This window comes from Mus musculus, chromosome 8 (genome assembly GCF_000001635.26).
Source record: "Mus musculus strain C57BL/6J chromosome 8, GRCm38.p6 C57BL/6J".
Classification (NCBI taxonomy): Eukaryota; Metazoa; Chordata; class Mammalia; order Rodentia; family Muridae; genus Mus; species Mus musculus.
In genome coordinates, this window is record NC_000074.6 from 54315391 (window position 1) to 54338849 (window position 23459).

Here is a 23459-nt window from a genome sequence, read left to right on the forward strand (position 1 = left end):
CTGTAACTTCTACTTCTGTTGACAGTATTTTAGAAGGAAACAACTATATTAATATCATAATTTTAACTGGGAGTTGAACAGGGTGGACATGAAGATAATGAATGGCTAATAGTTCAACAGACATTTGAAATAATAGGGTGGAAGTAGGAAATCAAAGACCTAACATGAGTTGACACCACGTATTGGAGTCTAGAAACATGATTTATAATGCATCTGGCATATTTTGGCTAAGTATTCAATTCTCTCCCACTCTTCCCCAGTCTTCCACCCCATTTCTCCCAGCCTCCTCTCCTCCTTTAAGCCTTCATACCTAGTATAAGGGAAAAAGAAAGGAGACATTGAACATTGAAGTTTGACTCCTAATCTCTGTGGTTTTCAAGGAAAACAGTGGATTGGATTTCCTTTCATTTTGGCTGTCCTATAAGGTTGTCTTCACATTTACTCCTCTTACTGATTATTTACTGATTCCTTTCATGGATTGTTCCCCTACTATTCACTGAATGGTGAAATAAGTAAAAGACTGATCAGGCTCTCCAACAGTACATTTATATATCCATATAGTTTGTAATGCAGGATTCATGTAGCTATTTATTTAATCTTCCTTATTTAATGGCAAGTAGTAGAAACAGGTAGATAAAATCCATATTGCTAAATCATTCATGTGTACCTACAAATATACACCAAAGAAAATTGCAAGTGTAAGATGCTTAAGGGATATGCTAATGAAAATATAACACTTTATTCTGTGTTTTTCTGAATGCACAAGAGCAAATTACAGTATACTTCCTTAAAGTCCATTTTTCATGAAATCATTGAATATCTACTTCACTGTCTTACAAGATATTGCTCATATTAACATTATTATCTTACAAGTTTCATTATAGCTTTCTCTCCCTTCTGCTCCTTAGGAGCATTGGATATACATGTGAACACACATCCCTACACACACACACACACACACACACACACACACACACAAATATACACACACACAAAACAAATCTACATACACAAAAACATACAAACCCCTAAACACACACCCAACACACACATACAAACACAGACACACACATATACACACACAGACACACACACAGACACACACAGACACATACACAGTAGTAAAATGCTACAAGGATTTTACTTGCTCATTTTTTCTGATGAAATATGTTTCAAATTCTTAAAGTACATATCAAATTGACAGTACTTATTTCTGTGAAAGACACAATCCCTGTCTTCCCACCCACAAAGATATTAACCAACATCCATACATTTTAATAATTTATAGGAAGAATATAATCATGTATTACTTAAGAACCTAAAAGAAAATTTAGGATCCGGGCACCTGCCTGGCCAGAGGATAGGTGTCTGGCCCGGCCCAGGAGGGCTTTCCCTGAGCATCAGCTGCAGACATCTTGGTTCTGGGACTACGCCAAGAGTATTCTGCACAGGTGAGAGTGTGGACTACAAAAGCTAACAGCTTCTGGGACAGGTGGGAGCCATGGAGCTTCCGAGGCAGCCCCCTTTTTGGGCCACAGACATCTGGGCACCTGCCTGGCCAAAGGATAGGTGTCCACCTGCCCGGGAGGGCTTTGCCTGAGCAAAAGCTGCAGACATCTTGGTTCCAGAACTCTGCCAAGAGTATTCTGCACAGGTGAGAGTGTGGACTACAGAAGCTAACAGCTTCTGTGACAGGCTGAAGCAACACAGCTTCTGGGACAGGTCCTGTTTTGGGCCTTCATCTTCGGCCAGGAGGGAAGTCCAAATGGCAGATATCTGTGCACCTTCCCTGTAAGAGGAGAGCTTGCCTGCAGAGAGTGCTCTGACCACTGAAACTCAGAGGAGAGAGATAGTCTCCAAGGTCTGCTGATAGAGACTAACAGAATCATGAGAGGAACAATTTCTAACCAGAGATAACTACATCAACTAACTCGAGAGATTACCAGATGGTGAAAGGTAAACATAAGAATCTTACTATCAGAAACCAAGACCACTCACCATCATCAGAACCCAACACTTCCACCTCGCCCAGTCCAGCGCACGCCACCACACCCGAAAAGCTAGATCCGGATTTAAAAGCATATCTCATGATGATGGTAGAGGACAACGAGAAGGACTTTAATAACTCACTCAAAGAAATACAAGAGAACACTGCTAAACAGGTAGAAGACATTAAAGAGGAAGCACAAAAATCCTTTAAAGAATTGTAGGAAAACATGACCAAACAGTTAATGGAATTAAATAAAACCACCTAAGACCTAAAAAGGGAAGTAGACACAATAAAGAAAACCCAAAGTGAGGCAACGCTGGAGATAGAAACCCTAGGAAAGAAATCTGGAACCAAAGATGCGAGCATCAGCAACAGAATACAAGAGATGGAAGAGAGAATCTCAGGTGCAGAAGAACATTGGCAAAACAATAAAAAAATACAAAATGCAAAAAGATCCTAACTCAAAAAATCCAGGAAAACCAGGACACAAGGAGAAGACCAAACCTAAGGATAATAGGAGTAGATGACAATGAAGATTTTCAACTCAAAGGGCCAGAAAATATCTTTAACAAAATTATAGAAGAAAACTTCCCTAACCTAAAGAAAGAGATGCCCATGAACATACAAGAAGCCTACAGAACTCCAAATAGACTGGACCAGAAAAGAAATTCCTCCCGACACATAATAATCAGAACAACAAATGCACTAAATAAAGATAGAATATTAAAAGCAATAAGGGAAAAAGTCAAGTAACATATAAGGCAAGCCTATCACAATTACACCAGATTTTTCACCAGAGACTATGAAAGCCAGAAGAGCCTGGACAGAAGTTATACAGACACTGAGAGAACACAAATGCCAACCCAGGCTACTATACACAGTCAAACTTTCAATTACCTTAGATGGAAAAACAAAAGTATTCCATGACAGAACCAAATTCACACATTATCTTTCCACAAATCCCGCCCTTCAAAGGATAATAACAGAAAAAAAAGCAAAAAAACAAAAAACAATACAAGGATGGAAACCATGTCCTAGAAAAAGCAAGAAGGTAAACCCTCAACAAACCTAAAAGAAGACAGCCACAAGAACAGAATGCCAAATTTAACAACAAAAAACTAATAGGAAGCAACAATTACTTTTCCTTAATGTCTCTTAATATCAATGGACTCAACTCCCCAATAAAAAGACATAGACTAACAGACTGGCTACACAAACAGGACCCAACATTTTGCTGCTTACAGGAAACCCATCTCAGAGAAAAAGACAGACACTACCTCAGAATGAAAGGCTGGAAAACAATTTTCCAAGCAAATGGTCTGAAGAAACAAGCTGGAGTAGCCATTTTAATATCTAATAAAATCAACTTCCAACCCAAAGTCATCAAAAAAGACTAGGAGGGACACTTCATACTCATCAAAGGTAAAATCTTCCAAGAGGAACTCTAAATTATGACTATCTATGCTCCAAATACAAGGGCAGCCACATTCATTAAAGAAACTTTAATAAAGCTCAAAGCACACATTGCACCTCACACAATAATAGTGGGAGACTTCAATACACCACTTTCACCAATGGAGAGATCATGGAAACAGAAATTAAACAGGGACACAGTGAAACCAACAGGAGTTAGGAAACAAATGGATCTAACAGATATCTACAGAACATTTTATCCTAAAACAAAAGGATATACTTTCTTCTCAGCACCACATGGTACCTTCTCCAAAATTGACCACATAATTGGTCACAAAAAAACCTCAACAGATACAAAAATATTGAAATTGTTTCATGCATCCTATCAGATCACCATGGACTAAGGCAGATCTTCAATAACAAAATAAATAATAGAAAGCCAACATTCACATGGAAACTGAACAACACTCTTCTCAATGATACCTTGGTCAAGGAAGGAATAAAGAAAGAAATTAAGGACTTTTTAGAGCTTAAGGAAAATGAAGCCACTTCATACTCAAACTTATGGGACACTCTGAAAGCATTTCTAAGAGGGAAACTCATAGCTCTGAGTGCCTCCAAAAAGAAACTAGAGAGAGCACACATTGGTAGCTTGACAACACATCTAAAAGCTCTAGAACAAAAGGCAGCAAATTCATCCAAGAGGAGTAGACTGCAGGAAATAATCAAACTCAGGGGCAAAATCAACCAAGTGGAAACAAGAACTGTTCAAAGAATCAACCAAATGAGGAGCTGGTTCTTTGAGAAAATCAACAAGATAGATAAACCCTTAGCCAGATTCACTGGAGAGCACAGGGACAGCATCCTAATTAACAACATCAGAAATGAAAAGGGAGACATAACAACAGATCCTGAAGAAATCCAAAACACCATCAAATCCTTCTACAAAAGGCTATACTCAACAAAACTGGAGAACCTGGATGAAATGGACAAGTTTCTAGACAGATACCAGGTACCAGAGTTAAATCAAGATCAGGATAATGATCTAAACAGTCCTGTATCCCCTAAAGAAATAGAAGCAGTCATTAATAGTCTCCCAAACAAAAAAAGCCCAGGACCAGACGGTTTAGTGCAGAGTTCTATCAGACCTCCAAAGAAGATCTAATTCCAGTTCTTCACAAACTATTCCACAAAATAGAAACAGAAGGTAGTCTACCCAACTCATTCTATGAAGCCACAATTACTCTGATACCTAAACCACAAAAAGACCCAACAAAGATAGAGAACTTCAGACCAATTTTCCTTATGAATATCAATGCAAAAATCCTCAATAAAGTTCTTGCTAACCGAATCCAAGAACACATCAAAACAATCATCCAACCTGACCAAGTAGGTTTTATCCCAGGGATGCAGGGATGGTTCTACATAGGGAAATCCATCAATGTAATCCAGTATATAAACAAACTCAAAGACGAAAAGCACATGATCATCTCCTTAGATGCCGAGAAAGCATTTGACAAAATCCAACACCCATTCATGATAAAAGTCTTGGAAAGATCAGGAATTCAAGTCCCATACCTAAACATGATAAAAGCAATCTACAGCAAACCAGTAGCCAACAGCCAAGTAAATTGTGAGAAGCTGGAAGCAATCCCACTAACATCAGGGACTAGACAAAGCTGCCCACTTTCTCCCTACCTATTCAACATAGTACTTGAATTCCTAGCCAGAGCAATTCGACAACAAAAGGTGATCAAGGGGATACAAATTGGAAAGGAAGAAGTCAAAATATCACTTTTTGCTGATGATATGATAGTATATATAAGTGACCCTAAATATTCCACCAGAGAAATCCTAAGCCTGATAAATAGCTTCAGTGAAGTAGCTGGATATAAAATTAACTCAAAGAAGTCAATGGCCTTTCTGTACACAAAGGATAAACAGACTTAGAAAGAAATTAGGGAAATAACACCCTTCTCAATAGTCACAAATAATAGAAAATATCTTGGTGTGACTCTAACTAAGGAAGTGTAAGATCTGTATGATAAGAACTTCAAGTCTCTGAAGAAAGAAATTAAAGAAGATCTCAGAAGATGGAAAGATCTCCCATGCTCATGGATTCACAAGATTAACATTGTAAAAATGGCTATCTTGCCAAAAGCTATCTACAGATTCAAAGCAATACCCATCAAAATTCCAACTCAATTCTTCAACGAATTAGAAAAGGCAATCGGCAGATTCATCTGGAATAACAAAAAATCTAAGATATCAAAAACTCTTCTCAAGGATAAAAGAACCTCTGGTGGAATCACCATGCCTGATCTAAAGCTGTACTACAGAGCAATTGTGATAGAAACTGCATGGTACTGATATATCGACAGACAAGTAGACCAATGGAATACACTTGAAGACCCAGAAATGAACCCACACACCTATGGTCACTTGATCTTTGCCAAGGGAGCTAAAACCATCAAGTGGAAGAAAGACAGCTTTTTCAACAAATGGTGCTGGCACAACTTGCAGTTATCATGTAGAAGAATGCGAATTGATCCATTCCTATCTCCTTGTACTAAGGTCAAATCTAAGTGGATTAAGGAACTCCACATAACACCAGAGACACTGAAACTTATAGAGGTGAAAGTAGGGAAAACTCTGGAAGATATGGGTACAGGGGAAAAATTCCTGAATAGAACAGCAATGGCTTGTACTGTAAGATCCAGAATTGACAAATGGGACCTCATAAAATTGCAAAGCTTCTGCAAGGCAAAAGACACCGTCAATAAGACAAAAAGACCACCAACAGATTTGGAAAGGATCTTTACCTATCCTAAATCAGATAGGGGTCTAATATCCAATATATAGAAAACTCAAGAAGGTAGACTCCAGAGAATCAAATAACCCCATTAAAAAATGGGGCTCAGAGCTAAACAACAAATTCTCACCTGAGGAATACTAAATGGCTGAGAAGCACCTGAAAAAATGTTCAACATCCTTAATCATCAGAGAAATGCAAATCAAAACAACCCTGAGATTCCACCTCACACCAGTCAGAATAGCTAAGATCAAAAATTCAGGTGACAGCAGATGCTGGCAAGGATGTGGAGAAAGAGGAACACTCCTCTATTGTTGTTGGGATTGCAAGCTTTTAAAACCACTCTGGAAATCAGTCTGGTTTCCAGAAAATTGGACATAGTACTACTGGATGATCCAGCAATACCTCTCCTGGACATATATCCAGAAGATTCTCCAACAAGTAAGAAGGACACATACTCTACTATGTTCATAGCAGCCCTATTTATAATAGCCAGAAGCTGGAAAGAACCCAGATGCCCCTCCATAGAGGAATGCATACAGAAAATGTGGTACATTTACACAATGGAGTACTACTCAGCTATTAAAAAGAATGAATTTATGAAATTCCTAGGCAAATGGATGGACCTGGAGGGCATCATCCTGAGTGAAATAACACAATCACAAAGGAACTCACACAATATGTACTCACTTATAAGTGGATATTAGCCCAAAACTTAGGATACCCAAGATATAAGATACAATTTGCTAAACACATGAAACTCAAGAAGAATGAGGACCAAAATGTGGACACTGTGCCCCTTCTTAGAATTGGGAACAAAACACCCATGGAAGGAGTTACAGAGACAAAGTTTGGAGCTGTGACAAAAGGACAGACCATCTAGAGACTGCCATATCCAGGGATCCACCCCATAATCAGCTTCCAAACGCTGACACCATTGCATACACTAGCAAGATTTTGCTGAAAGGACCCAGATATAGCTGTCTCTTGTGAGACTATGCCAGGGCCTAGCAAACACAGAATTGGATGCTCACAGTCCCCTAGTGAATGGATCACAGGGCTCCCAATGGAGGAGCTAGAGAAAGTACCCAAGGAGCTAAAGGGATATGCAACCCTATAGGTGGAACAACATTATGAACTAACCAGTACCCTGGAGCTCTTGACTCTGTCTGCATATGTATCAAAAGATGGCCTAGTTGGCCATCACTGGAAAAAGTCGCCCATTGGACACACAAACTTTATATGCCCCAGTACAGGGGAACGCCAGGGCCAAAAAAAAAAAAAAATGGGAATGGGTGGGTATGGAAGTGGGGAGTACGGTATGGGGGACTTTTGGGATAGCATTGGAAATGTAATTGAGGAAAATACGTAATAAAAAAAATTGGGAACAAAACACCCATGGAAGTAGTCACAGAGACAACATTTGGACCTGAGGCGAAAGGATGGATCATCTAGAGACTGCCATATCCGGGGATCCATCCCATAATCAGGTTCCAAACACTGCCACCATTGCATACACTATCAAGATTTTGCTGAAAGGACCCAGATATGGCTATCTCTTTTGAGACTATGCCGGGGCCTGGCAAACACAGAAGTGGATGCTCACAGTCAGCTATTGGATGGATCACAGGGTCCCCAATGGAGGAGCTAGAGAAAGTACCCCAGGAGCTGAAGGGATCTGCAGTCCTATAGGTGGAACAACAATATGAATTAACCAATACCCCTCCGCCCCACGGAGCTCGTGTCTCTAGCTGTATATGAATCAGAAGATGGCCTAGTTGGCCATCAGTGGAAAGAGAGGCCCATTGGTTTTGCAAACTTTATATGCCTCAGTATAGGGGAACACCAGGGCCAAGAAGTGAGAGTGGGTGGGTAGGGGAGTGGGTGGGGGAGCGTGTGGAGGACTTTTGGGATAGCATTGGAAATGTAAATGAAATAATTACCCCCCCCCCCAAAAGAAATTTTTGAACAGTTCTAATGTCTTTGTTTATATGAAAAGGCAGGCCAAAAGACATGTCATTCTTCCTTATACACTACATAGTTCATTTGCTGTCCTTTTATGTCAGTGTTTCCTTTTTTTGTACAACTCTCTTTGTGCCCAAAAGTTATATTTTGTTCTTTCTATTAATTGTACTCGTGTCTTTGTATTCAAACATTTACCATCCTTAACAGCATCGCCTCTACTCCTGCTTATGTCCCTGTTATCTCTAACTTCTATACTCACCTTTCTATAGCTGACATTTACCTTCTGAGGTTGTTAACTTGTGGACTCTACTTCCCATGCTCTTTCCTTCTGCTTCCTGATCAGATTGGTCTTTTGAAATAGTCTCAAGTAAGCAGAAAGCAGAAGAAACTAGTAAATTTCCAACTGCTAGTTCCTACCGGAGTGTCCATTGCTAAGAGTTGGTTATTGCTAGAGGGACTCGCTTAGAGATACTAGCAACTTCCTTATCCTTTTAGATCGCTCTTTTCTTTTGTCTCCATTGGCTTTTTTTCCCCTCATGTTCTGTTGTAGTCTTTGTAAATCTTCTATATTCAATTCTCTGTTATTTGAATTATTTAGCATGGTTTTACTTTCCTAAGTGTACACTGTCAGATGCCTTAGTTTTTCACTCTAACAATGTCCAAGGTCATTGTTGGTTCAGAAGTAGTTACTCAAAAACACTTATGTTTTACCCAATATCAAGACTTGAATTAGTGAAGGAACAATGCACTCCCAATTCACTCAGTATACCTTATACATAATTCATGAGGTTTATTTGAACATAGAAAACATTTATCTTGGTCTCACGTTGAAAATTCCTGATTTATAAATGGTGTGGTGACCATGTCAATATAATAGAAAAACATCAAGACATCTGGTAGAAATTTTGATTCACCAATCAGATAATTTACATCAAGGATGCAAATCATGTAAGCATTTGAAATGTATAGATGATTGACTACAAGCTTTCAAGTAGCTTGACATTATGTATCCAAAGCTTTGGGAGCCATTCAGACAACTGCAACCACTTTTAACACCCATGCTTCAGCACATGAAAGCAAAGTGCCCGAAATGCAGCATCTCCATGGCACTCATCCCAATATTGTGCTTTTAAGAAGGACATTGATGAGTCCTCTGTGGCTTCAGAGGCAAGAGGTCAGCAGTGAGTGCTGTCAGCATCACGTGGTACCCTGGGTAGACAAATAAAGGATGCTCGGGACATGTGCATTAATATGCCACAGTTAATACTTCTGCGCAGTTTGTTTTCTCAGCAGTATTTTGCTTTCTAGGGACTAAAATATGTATTTGGCTTTACAAGTGTGACATGATTGATGCTGTACTAGAAGAGTCCTTTCATAACAGAACAGATGTCTCCTGACGAGAAAGTTATCGGTAAAAGCAAACTGCATTATTGTAATAATGCTAAGGTTCAGGCATAAGCAGAAGAGAGGATGGAGGAGGGTGGTGGGAAAAACAAAATCCAGTCTGAGCATGAGAATAAGGCAGAAACTGTTCTGAATCTACATCTTCACCTTATGGTATTGATTTACTCCATGAGATATGAAGACAGCACAGAGATCTCAGAAGGCTAACATGAAAGCATTCAGAAGTCATTTTGTGCATCTTTTCTCTTCAATATGTTAGCTATAAGGACACTTTTAGATTTGAAAAGGTTCTTAAAATTGGCATACCAAATGTCATTATGAATAATTAAAGATGATATTTCCATTATTCCTTCATTGAACGTTCATAGAAGCAAGCAATTCTTGGTACAGTCAATCACTTCCAATTTTTTTCTGTTGCTAGACTTCTTTTCGTCATTACCATTGACTTGCATACTATATAAGCTTGGTAGAAGAAGGTGGGTATTTCATGGGTACTGTTTTCATGTCATACACAGAAGACACTGTTTTTTAGTAGGCACTCTGCCCCTCTAGCTCTCACAGTCTTTCCGCCTACTCTTCCAGAGCTTTAGGTATAGGAGTTGTGTTATAGGTGTAACGTATGGTGTTGAGCACTCCACACGCAGTCCATGACATTTTAACTAGTTGTGGATTTCTGTAATGGTATCAATCACCTGCAAAATGAGGCTTCATTGATGATGGGTTAGAGCTATATATGGTTAACTAAACAAAACCAGCACATTGACACAAGTTAACAAGTTATGGTAACAGGGGATTCTTATAAGGGCCAACCCTTAGACAAAGAAATATGGGTAATTAATTAATTGCTTCTGAAAGAAGGCGATTCTGATTTTTTGAGAGACAAGCTCACTGATAAGTTATTAAATCCAAGTGATCAGCCCTGAAAATTTTTGAGCATCATTAAGTGGACTCACTATATCACGTGTGTGTGTGTGTGTGTGTGTGTGTGTGTGTGTGTGTGTGTGTGTGTTTGTGTGTGTGTGTGTATGAATAATGAGTATGTGCTTATATGTATATATACATATATATATATATAATGATAATTAAAGAAAATATAATTAATTTAAGAGAAAGTAGGGGAATGCAAAGAAGAGTTGAAGGGGAAATCAAGACGTGAAACTGACATAAATACAGTTCTTATAAATGAAATTATCAAAAAATTACAAAGGAAGGCTAGTATTAAAACTGTATTACTGGAGAAACATGCAAAAGAAGACTACAGTCCTGTATCTTCAGAAAAAGAAGAAAGTAATACAGTTAAAAAACAAATAAAATGAAATAAATCACAAATGGAGAGGGAGGGAGGGAATTGGGAGGGAAAGTGGACCAGGTAGGGGGCAGTGGGAGGTAGAGGGGAACCAGATCTGGTACTGGGTGAGGGAAAAGGACTGAAGCCTTGAGGGCCAGCAGAAAGAATGCAAAACAGGCAACCTCAGGAAATAGGAGGTTGAGGAGGTACACCAGAGACTTGGGAGGTGAGAGACTCCCAGAACTCACAGGAAGGGACATTTTACTTTTTCTTTTTTTTTTTTTATTAGATATTTTCTTTATTTACATTTCAAATGCTATCCCCTTTCCTAGTTTTCTTTCAGAAAGTCCTCTATACCCCCCCCCCCCACCCTGCTCCCCAACCCACCTGTACTGGCTAGTTTTGTGTCAACTTGACACAGCTGGAGTTATCACAGAAAAAGGAGCTTCAGTTGAGGAAATGCCTCCATGAGATACAACTGTAAGGCATTTTCTCAATTAGTGATCAAGGGGGAAAGGTCCCTTGTGGGTGGGACCATCTCTGGGCTGGTAGTCTCTGTTCTATAAGAAAGCAGGCTGAGCAAGCCAGGGGAATCAAGCCAGTAATGAACATCCCTCCATGGACTCTGAATCAGCTCCTGCTTTCCGACCTGCTTGAGTTCCAGTCCTGACTTCCTTGGTGATGAACAGCAGTATGGAAGTGTAAGCCGAGTAAACCCTTTTCTCCCCAACATGCTTCTTGGTCATGATGTTTGTGCAGAAATAGAAGCCCTAACTAAGACACCACCCACTCCAATTTCCTGGCCCTGGCATTCCCCTATACTGCGGTATATAATCTTCACAATACCAAGGGCATCTCCTCCCATTGATGGTCCACTAGGCCATCCTCTGCTACATATGCAGCTAGAGACATGAACTGTGGGGGGTACTGGTTAGTTCATGTTGTTATTCCTCCTTTAGGGTTGCAGACCCCTTCAGCTCCTTGGGTACTTTCTCTAGCTCCTCCATTGGGGGTTCTGTGTTCCATCCAATAGATGACTGTGAGCATCCACTTCTGTTTTAGCTAGGCATTGACATAGCCTGACAAGAGACAACTATACCAGGGTCATTTCAGCAAAATCTTGCTGACATATACAATAGTGTCCGCATTTGGTGGTTGATTTTGGGATGGATCCCTCGGTGGGACAGTCTCTGGATGGTCCATCATTTTGTCTCAGCTCCAAACTTTGTCTCTGTAACTCCTTCCATGGGTATTTTGTTCCACATTCTAAGGAGGAACGAAGTATCCACACTTTGGTCTTCATTCTTCTTGAGTTTCATGTGTTTTGCAAATTGTATCTTGGGTATTCTAAGTTACTGGGCTAATATCCACTTATCAGTGAATGCATACCCTGTGTGTTCTTTCTACCTCACGTAAGTCAGAATGGCTAACATCAAAAACTCAGGTGACAGTAGATGCTGGTGAGGATGTGAAGAAACAGGAACACTCCTCCATTGCTGGTGGGATTGCAAGCTGGTACAACCACTCTGGAAATCAGTCTGGTGGTTTTTTCAGAAAATTGGACATAGTACTAAGGAAAGATCCTTCAATGCCTCTCCTGGGCATATACCCAGAAGATGTTCCAACTGGTAATAAGGACACATGCTCCACTATGTTCATAGCAGCCTTATTTATAATAGCCAGAAGCTGGAAAGAACCCAGATGTCCCTCAACAGATGAATGGATACAGAAAATGTAGTACATTTACACAATGGAGTACTACTCAGCTATTAAAAACAATGAATTTATGAAATTTTTAGACAAATGGATGTATCTGGAGGATATCATCCTGAGTGAGGTAACCCAACCACAAAAGGGAGGGACCTTTGGTGAAATGCCAGACAGTAGGGAGAGGGAACTTATAGAGCCCACCTCTATCAGGAAGACAGGACATCAAGTGAGGGATGGGGTTGACATCCCACAGTCACACCTCTGACCCATAATTGTTTCTGTCTGAAAGAATTACAGGGATGTAAATGGAAAGGAGCCCGAGGAAAAGAAGGTCCAGTGACAGGCCTAAAGTGGAATACAGCTCAAGAGGAAGTCCCAAGGCCTGACACTATTACTGAGGCTATGGAACACTCACAGAAAGGGATCGATCATGACTGTCTTCCAAAAGACCCAACAAGCAACTGAATCAGATGCAGTTATTTGCACCCCACTAATGGACAGAAGCAGCTGAGCCCTGTTGTTGTATTAAGGGAGGCTGAAAGAAGCTGAGGAGAAGGGAAATCCTGTAGGAGGACCAGTAGTCTTAAATCTGGACCCCTGAGATATCTCAAACACTGGACCACCAAACAGACAGCATATACCAGCTGATATATGGCCTCCAACACACCTTTCAGGTCTGTGTTCATTCAGAGATGATGCACCTAACCCTCAGGAGACTGGAGGACCCAGGGAATTTAAAGGTCAGATGGGGGTGGGTGGGCATCCACATGGAGACAGAGTAGGGTGGGGAGAGGTGTGGGATGTGGAGCAGTCAGAGAGTGGATGGGGAGGTTGGGGAATGGAATATGGTGTGTAAAAAGTGAATTATAAGTAAAATTAAATTGAAAAAAAGAAAGAGGTAAAAAATAAATAAAATGACATAAATAAATAACACAATAACATTGATTTCAGAATACAGGCTAAAGTAATAGGTCCACATGCTATTCATCTCATAAATTTGATTTAAGTTTCATGAAATTTCCTTTTATTCAACTCACCAAACACAATGACTATGGTCCTTAATATATAGCAACAGTTCTCTGAATGTCACTTTTTCTACATATGGTTCCATTCAAAAAGAATATGGTCTCTTCAATCCTGTATATCCCTTTGTTTATAAACTCCATTCTGCAAATGATAATAACCAACCTGTTTGAATCTCTATCTCTCCTACTCACAGGCCCACAAAAAGCCATGTTTTCCTCATTCCTTTATTCAAGGTTCGTTATGGTAGGCTACTCATCCATTCATGCTCTGAATAACTGAAACTCTATTGTAAAAGAATTTAAAATTGTTTCTCCTCTGTCTTCTTCTATTATTTCCACATCTTACTTCACAGCAATGCTTCAAAATAAAAAAGCTACCAACCCTTTCTGCAGATGTCCTGCTTGGTCAGAACGTTTTTGGCAATACTGGCTTTAGTGATACTTGGGTTGTCTTGCCTTTTAATGCAATATTAATTAATATTTATTCTTGCCAAACAAATGGCTAATTAAATTTTATTCAGTCAAAACTTTGAAGTCACATAATACAGCTTTTCCATGCTCAATTTTGATAACAGTTAGTAGTAAGAGAAATAGATACCCAAAAACCAAGAATTAACAAAGGCTTTTGGACTCCAATGGTGTTTTTTTCAATGAGGACTGTGAAAAGACTATGGATGATATACTTTGGTGTAATGTCTCTTGTGAAATTTGACAATTTTAAGAAGAAAACTTATATTTTCTTGGATATGAACTATTAATATATTACACATTCTAAAAGTAACTCAAGGTGTTTTGATAATAATATATTCTAGTTTTTTAAAAATCACATCCAATCTCAATAAAATGTAGATAAGAATCAGATAATAATGTTTTTTGGGTATTTCCTCTAGTGTTTGTCTAGCAACATATGTGTGTTGTTATAAGTTATGATTGTAAAACAGACCAAAGAAGATATTCATTTAAAGCTTAAATGTGTGCTAAATTAATGTGAATCCATAGTCAAATACTGTTTTTGTAATTCAATTTATATCAAGTGGTTGCTTAAATTATTATGACAGCCTTCACCATAGAGTGCCAAAAACTCAGGAAAGGAGATAAGTGTACAAGAGGATTGCATTAAACCATTGCCACCAAGAGAGATATTAAAATGTATAGGAGAAAAGGGCATCTTAATATGGTTGGACTTATTCATTATATATTGTACATTGAGCCAGAAAAGGAACGCTTCCCATGAGAAAATGCAGGATGTAATCTTCTTTCCTACTTTTAGTAAAGCAGACAGTTCAGAGAGAGCTGAGAATCCAACTCAGAGAGGCAGAGACCTTGGAACACAGCCATTCCCATGATAACATCTCCAATTTGGCATCCAGAGCTCTCCAGAGCACTCTAAATATGTATAAAATGTTAGTAATAAAGGTTTAATATTTCAGGCAATCTTTGAGGAAATGCATAAAGATATATAGTGAATCTGAAAACAGTTTAAAGGACACTGGATACTAGCAGGCTAATATATAATTGTGGAACATGCTAACTAGTGGAACATTTGGGAAGAGGTAAGTAGACCTGCACAAGGTAACTCTCAACATCTTTACCACAGACTGTTACCACAAGCTCCCAGGGAACTGAAAAGGAAATGGAAACTTAGCAAAAGAATACAGTACAGACATGTGATAATTGTTCTCAGCGTATTTCTTTCAGTGTTTTTTTCTGTAACCATTTATTTATTTATTTATTTATTTATTTATTTATTTATTTATTTATTTTACTTTGAAAACCATTTCCAATAAGTGAATGAAAAAGCAAGAATAAGCCAGTATATAAGGATCATAGACATCTAGTCTTTTGCAGTAGGGTTTCTATAGGTTACATCTTTTAATTCTCCTAAAACATGGATTAGTTAAATTGCCACTTCTTATGGCTGTAGAAAAGAAATTCAGAAAATACACATGACAGTTCTCTCTTTTTAAATATAAGCAAGGAACAGTTCTTTTGACCATTATAAGCAAATTTTCATGAGCATATTACTTTTAATCTGAATATATTATAAAATGGGTTCTCGATACAGTCACTTCAATGTTCTTCAGTATTTTATTCTCATATAGATCAGATATTCCCAAAAATTGAAGAAATTTCCATGTGTTTTGTTTATAATGTCAATACTGAAATTTAAATTGGGATTCTAAGTGCCTTATTTAATGGTTCAAGCTCAGTTTTAGTTCTATGAGCCAGTGATTTTTTGTGTGTATGTGTGTGTGCTAAAAGTAACATAATCAATGGGGTGTCTTAACGTGTGATGGTTTAGCTGGTACACAGGATACACATGTGGAAAGCTGTCATTGATATTGTAGATTACCACTTTCCCTAGCAATAGATAAAATAACCAAGATGCTTATTTCAAAACACCCTTGCAAATTTGACTGTCTGCTAGCTTGAGGATAAAGTAAGAGATCCCATTTCTGTAAACAGCCCCTGTAGATCCAGGTCCTGATCACATTATTGAAAGAATTATTAGTTTGTAGCTAATTCAATTTTACAGGCATAGAACATGAGCTTGTCCTTGTGGAATGGGTAAGATATGGTTAGAAATGTGTCTTGGTAATAGCCCACTTGGAGCGTGCCATCTGGGAGAGAAGCCGAGGTGAGAGCAGATGAGAGGAAAGCCTGGTTTGCAATTTAGTGACAGTGCTGCTCCAAGAAGCCAGGGAATAGCTGGGGTCAACCACATACAACCAGAATGCTTGCTCCCAATCTTCTCCCACTTGTGTTCATAGTCCTAGATACATGCATATTTATGGTTCATTTATTTATTAGATGAATAAGTGGAAAATGTGGGGTTTTTACATCTTTATTGTGTGTGTGTCCTCCTTTGCTGCCATCCTGAGTCATTGCTCTGCAAGGTGAGTGTCTTCTCAGACATGCTGTTCATTCTAATGGACTTCAGCAAGTTATCTTGGAGTCAAATATAAACACTGTGAGTGTGAACTGTGTAATCTGATCTTGGTCTATCCTCTGGTATACAGTATGCACGCTACTCCCTCCACTCAAGCTTCTCTCCACTACATTAATTTCAGTGCATGGCTGCTGTTTGGATAACAGCACCATCTAGTGTGTTCTCAATCCCATGTTAAGTTCAAGCACTCCTTATTTGTTTCTGCTTCTATTAGGAAGCATCATAAAGTTACAAATACAAAAAAAAAGGAGAGAGTAAGAAAGATAGAAAAACTCATGTCTAGTTTATCTTGAAAATGATTTTAGAATTCTGAATGTAAAAAAATAATTATACAGAAGACAATAATTTTATTTCTAAATATATTTAATATACAAATCAAAGAACACCCGGTCTATATATTAAACATAAACTATTTCCACTTAATTACATGATAGAGGGTTTAAATATATAAGGACATTTCCTCCAATAATTGGAATATGAAGAGGAAAGAGATATTTCAGGCATATGATGAATAAAATACCCAAAAGTATTCAGATCATGAAAAATTGACCCAAAAGAGAATCTCAGTCTTGTTTGTTCTGCTCTCTGTATGATCATAAGATAAAGGGAATTGGGGGGTAGGGATGTTTGAATCCTACAAGAGGAGAAGACTGGATGACAAAGAAGAAACAAGACAATGTAAAGCCAGGAAGAAAAGAACAGAGATCAACATTTGTCTAATTTCCATCCTTCAGAATTTTGTATTTCAGTAACAAACTTACGATCCTCCAGGAAACATTTTTTATTTATGATGGTTAGAAATATAATATAATATGCAAAAAAGAACATGCCTAAAGAAATGATATTGATAGAGACACTGCCCAAAGCTCTCACATATTTTTTTTTCCCTAAAAGGACCAAGATAGCATTTTTAAAAAGAATATGGCTTACTCTTTGGGACCATAGCAATTAAGTCACTCTGCCATTAAACATTTTGTCTGTTGATATATTGCAAATGAGCAGATACTAGCTCATGTGAAAGCAAATGTATGGTGTCCTGACTGGAATGTATCATGGAGTGACTACAGGATTGAATATTAATGAAGTGGGTCCTGGAGCTGTTTCTGATTGTTTCTGTGTTTCTGCTCTCAGATCACTGCTAAAGGCAAGAACTCACCACCCTGCCAGACTAACTTATAACCTCAGAGTCAATGTCTGTGCATTATTATGTCTTCATAGCAACACGTTTTGTTATAGGCTGAGTGAAATGGGAGAAAGTTTCTGCTTTTATAATCAAATATGGTTAAAATTCCTAAATGCACATTAAAATCTGCTATTAAAAATATTTGGCTATAAAGGGTTTTGCCTCTCAAGATTCTGTGACAATATCAATTAATCAAAGAGTGTATTAGAAAGTTTGGTCCAGACTGCTATGAACATAGCAGAGCATGTATTCTTATTACCAGTTCTTATTACCAGCAATACCTCTCCAGGAGAGGTATTGCAGGATCTTCCAGTAGTATTATGTCCAATTTTCTGAGGAACATCCAGACTGACTTCTAGAGTGGTTGTACAAGCTTGCAATCCCACCAGCAATGGAGGAGTGTTCCTCTTTCTCCATATCCTCGCCAGCATTTGCTGTCTCCTGAATTTTTAGCCATTCTGACTGGTGTGAGTTGGAATCTCAAGGTTGTTTTGATTTTCATTTCCCTGATGATTAAGGATGTTGAACATTTTTTCAGGTGCTTCTCAGCCATTCGGTATTCTTCAGTTGAGAATTGTTTGTTTCACTCTGTACCCCATTTTTGATGGGGTTATTTGAATATCTGGAGTCCAGCTTTTTGAGCTCTTTGTATATATTGGATATTAGTCCCCTATCATATTTAAGATTGGTAAAAATCCTTTCTCAATCTGTTGGTGGCCTTTTTGTCTTATTGACAGTGTCTTTTGCCTTACAGAAGCTTTGCAATTTTATGAGGTTCCATTTGTCAATTCTTGATCTTAAAGCACAAGCCGTTCCTGTTCTAAATACCCATGAAAGAAGTTACAGAGACAAAGTTTGGAGCTAAGACGAAAGGATGGACTATCCAGAGACCACCCCACCCTAGGATCCATCACATAATCAGCCACCAAACCCAGACACTATTGCATATGCCAGCAAGATTTTGCTGAAAGGACCCTGGTATAGCTGTCTCATATGAGGCTATGCCAGTGCCTGGCAAATACAGAAGTGGATGCTTACAGTCATCTATAAGATGGAACACAGGGCCCCCATGGGGAAGCTAGAGAAAGCACTCAAGGAGCTGAAGGGCTCTGCAACCCTATAGGTGGAACAACAATATGAACTAACCAGTACCCCTGGAGCTCATGTCTCTAGCTGCATATGTAGCAGAAGATGGCCTAGCCTGCCATCACTGGGAAGAGAGGCCTCTTGGTATTGCAAACTTTATATGCCCCAGTACAGGGGAATGCCAGGGGAAAAGTGGTAGTGGGTGGGTAGGGAAGCAGGGCAGGGTAGTGTATAGGGAACTTTCGGGATAGCATTTGAAATGTATATAAAGAAAATATTAAAAAAAAGAAACAAAGAAAGGAAGGAAGGAAGGAAGGAAGGAAGAAAGGAAGGAAGGAAGGAAGGAAGAAAGAAAGAAAGAAAGAAAGAAAGAAAGAAAGAAAGAAAGAAAGAAAGAAAGAAAGAGGGAAAGTAAAAGAAAGGAAAAAGAAAAAGAAAAAGGGAAAGGAAAGGGAAAAGAAAACGGAAAAGAAAAAGAAAAAGAAAAAGAAAAAGAAACAAAGAAAGTTTGGTCCAGAGATTTATTTTCAGACCTTGGAATCAAAATCAGCTTGGGCAGCAATTAGTACATCAGGAGATTTTGAGATAAATTATTGCAATGATTTTATACAAAGCAATAAAATCGTTCTTCTTTTTGCTCCTTGCCCTGTATAAGACATTTCTCTGCACAATTAATAAAACCACTAGAGAATGATGGTTGAAGAATCCATGTCTGTTCATAGAATTATCCTTCATGGTCTGGTGAGACAGATAGGATATTAGTAGGAATGTGTGAAAACAGTATACTACAAGGAGAGCAACTTACTAGAGAAAGTTTAGCAAAATTATTTTGTATACATTTTATCAAGGTTTCTGTAGCTAAAAGTTCAGTTTCAAAACCTTGGAACTGGTCTTTCAAAATTCTAAAGGTAAATTGTGTTTTCAAAAACAAAACAAACAAACAACAAAACCCTCTATATCTTATTTTAACAAAGATGTCAAATTGCCTACAGAATCTACTGAATATGCCTATGAGATGTGGTCTTTCATTTTCCTCTTTCCATGTACTTCTGTCTTAGAATTTTATTGCTATCAAGAGACACCAAGTCCATAACAACTTCTATAAAGTAGAGCACTTAATTGGGGCTGTCATACATTTTCAGAGGTTTAGTCCATCATTGCATGCAGAGAGCAGGCTGCATGCAATCATCATTGGCAGGGAGCAGGAAGTGAATGTCACACTGACCTGGCTTGAGCATTTGAGACCTCCAAGTACACCCACTAGCTATGCACTGTGTTCAAAAAAGCCCCACCTACTCCAACAAGGTCATACCTCCTGATAGTTCTTTTCCTGTGAACCAATGGAAGCTATTTTCTTTAATAGCTCCACAACTTCTATTCTCCTCTGCCCACTCTTCTTACTATTCGCCACTTATTACAAGTAATCCAACTAGTCTCAATAGCCCTTTCACTCCTGAATGACATTTCCTGAATCTGTCGTTTATTGGAGATGTCTCCCTCTTCAAACTTAATTTTCTAGAAAACTTCAATACATTTTTCAATATAAAGGTCAACTGTCCCCAGGGACTAAGCCACCAACCAAAGAGCATGCATGGACTGGTCCACAGCTCCTGCTACGTATGTAGCAGAAGACTGCTTTGTCAGCCCTCAATGGGTGGGAATGTGCTTGGTCCTGTGGAGGTTTGATGCCTCAGAGATGGGGGATGCTAAAGGGGTGAGGTAATAGTGGGTGGGTGGGTGTGGGGGCACCCTCTTAGAGAAAAAGGGGATGGAAGATACAGTGGGAAGCTCATAGAGGGAGACAGGAAGGGTGTAACATTTGAAATGTAAATAAATAAAATAAATCAACTGTCATTTGTGTTGTGAATCTCTTTCTTATTCCCTTGAAGAAGTAGGCCACTTTTATGCCCAACCATTCCACTACATTCTGTGTATATTACAGCATGTGTAATATTCAATACTGGCATGCATATATATTCCAGCCACATGGTAAACCATTTAGGGGAAAACTGATTCTCTTCCACCTTATAGTTCTCAGATACTCATGACATTAATACATGCTATGAGATTTAGTTGTGACATAAGCCTGTTTATCTGGCCATATGGAATGCACAAAAGTGTTGAAGAAAAAATGGTTTCAAATATTCTGAATTTTTTGAGCAAAATGATTTGGCATTAACTTCTGTTGAGAACAGTTCCTTGATTTTCATCTGCACTCAGAGAGAATACATGTTGAGACAGTAAATGAATGTGTAGAGTGATAGAAAGTATGAAAGCGCCAGTGATAATTCTCTTAAATGTGCATCAGTATTTCTTTTTGCTCCTTTGAAAAGCTTTATTTTTCAGCAATCTGTTTAATTTAACCTGATTTAAAAGTTATGGTTGTATAAACACTGATTAAGCAATGAAACACTCCATATTAATTTTCCATCTGAAATATATGAACTGTCTGATGTGTAAGTACAACAGTCAGAAATGTGTTCTTATATACTGATTTATTAATGTTATACGTTAGAATCTGAAAAAACATATCATGCTTAATATCAATAGACTCAATTCCCCCATAAAAAGACATAGACTAGCAGACTGGCTACACAAACAGAACCCAACATTTTGCTGCTTACAGGAAACACATCTCAGAGAAAAAGATAGACACTACCTCAGAATGAAAGGCTGGAAAACAATTTTCCAAGCAAACAGTCTGAAGAAACAAGCTGGAGTAGCTATTCTAATATCTAATAAAATCAACTTCCAACCCAAAGTCATCAAAAAAGAAAAGGAGGGGCACTTCATACTCATCAAATGTAAAATCTTCCAAAAGGAACACTCAATTCTGAATATCTATGCTCCAAATGCAAGGGGAGCCACATTCCTTAAAGAAACTTTAGTAAAGCTCAAAGCACACATTGCACCTCACACCATAATAGTAGGAGACTTCAACACACCACTTTCATCAATGGACAGGTCATGGAAACAGAAACTAAACAGGGACACAGTGAAACTAACAGAAGTTATGAAAAAAAATGGATTTAACAGATATCTACAGAATATTTTATTCTAAAACAAAAGGATATAACTTCTTCTCAGCACCTCATGGTACCTTCTCCAAAATTGACCACATAATTGGTCACAAAACAGGCCTCAACAGATACAAAAATATTGAAATTGTCCCATGCATCTTAGCAGATCCCCATGGACTAAGACTGATCTTCAATAACAACATAAATAATAGAAAGCCAACATTCACTTGGAAACTGAACAACATTCTCCTCAATGATACCTTGGTCAAGGAAGGAATAAAGAAAGAAATTAAAGACTTTTTAGAGTTTAATGAAAATGAAGCCACAATATACCCAAACTTATAGGAAACAATGAAAGCATTCCTAAGAGGAAAACTCATAGCTCTGAGTGCCTCCAAAAAGAAACTAGAGAGAGCACACACTAGCAGCTTGACAAACACCTAAAAGCTCTAGAACAAAAGGAAGCAAATTCAACAAAGAGGAATAGACAGCAGAAAATAATAAAACTCAGGGGCGAAATCAACCAAGTGGAAACAAGAAGAACTATTCAAAGAATCAACCAAAGGAGGAGCTGGTTCTTTGAGAAAATCAACAAGATAGATAAACCATTAGCCAGACTCACTAGAGGGCACAGGGACAGCATCCTAATTAACAAAATCAGAAATGAAAAGGGAGACATAACAACAGATCCTGAAGAAATCCAAAACACCATCAGATCCTTCTACAAGAGGCTATACTCAACAAAACTGGAAAACCTGATGAAATGGACATATTCTAGACAGATACCAGGTACCAAAGTTATATCAGGATCAGATTAATGACCTAAACAGTCCTATATCCCCTAAAGAAATAGAAGCAGTCATTAATAGTCTCCCAAGTAAATAAAGCCCAGGATGAGATGGGTTTAGTGCAGAGTTCTATCAGACCTCCAAAGAAGATCTACTTCTAGTTATGCACAAACTATTCCACAAAATAGAAACAGAAGGTACTCTACCAAATTCATTCTATGAAACCACAATTACTCTGATACCTAAACCACAAAAAGACCCCACAAAGATAGAGAACTTCAGACTAATATCTCTTATGAATATTGATGCAAAAATCCTCAATAAAGTTCTTGCTAACTGAATCCAAGAACACATCAAAACAATCATCCATCCTGACCAAGTAGGTTTCATCCCAGGAATGCAGGGATGGTTTAATATATAGAAATCCATCAAGGTAATCCACTATATAAACAAACCCAAAGACAAAAACCACATGATCATCTCGTTAGATGCTGAGAAAGCATTTGACAAAATCCAACACCCATTCATGATAAAAGTCTTGGAAAGATCAGGAATTCAAGGCCCATTCCTAAACATGATAAAAGCAATCTACAGCAAACCAATAGCCAACATCAAAGTAAATGGTGAGAAGCTGGAAGCAATCCCACTAAAATCAGGGACTAGACAAGGCTGCCCACTTTCTCCATACCTATTCAATATAGTACTTGAAGTCCTAGCCAGAGCAATTCAGCAACAAAAGAAGATCAAGGGGATACAAATTGGAAAGGAAGAAGTCAAAATATCACTTTTTGCAGATGATATGACAGTATATATAAGTGACCCTAA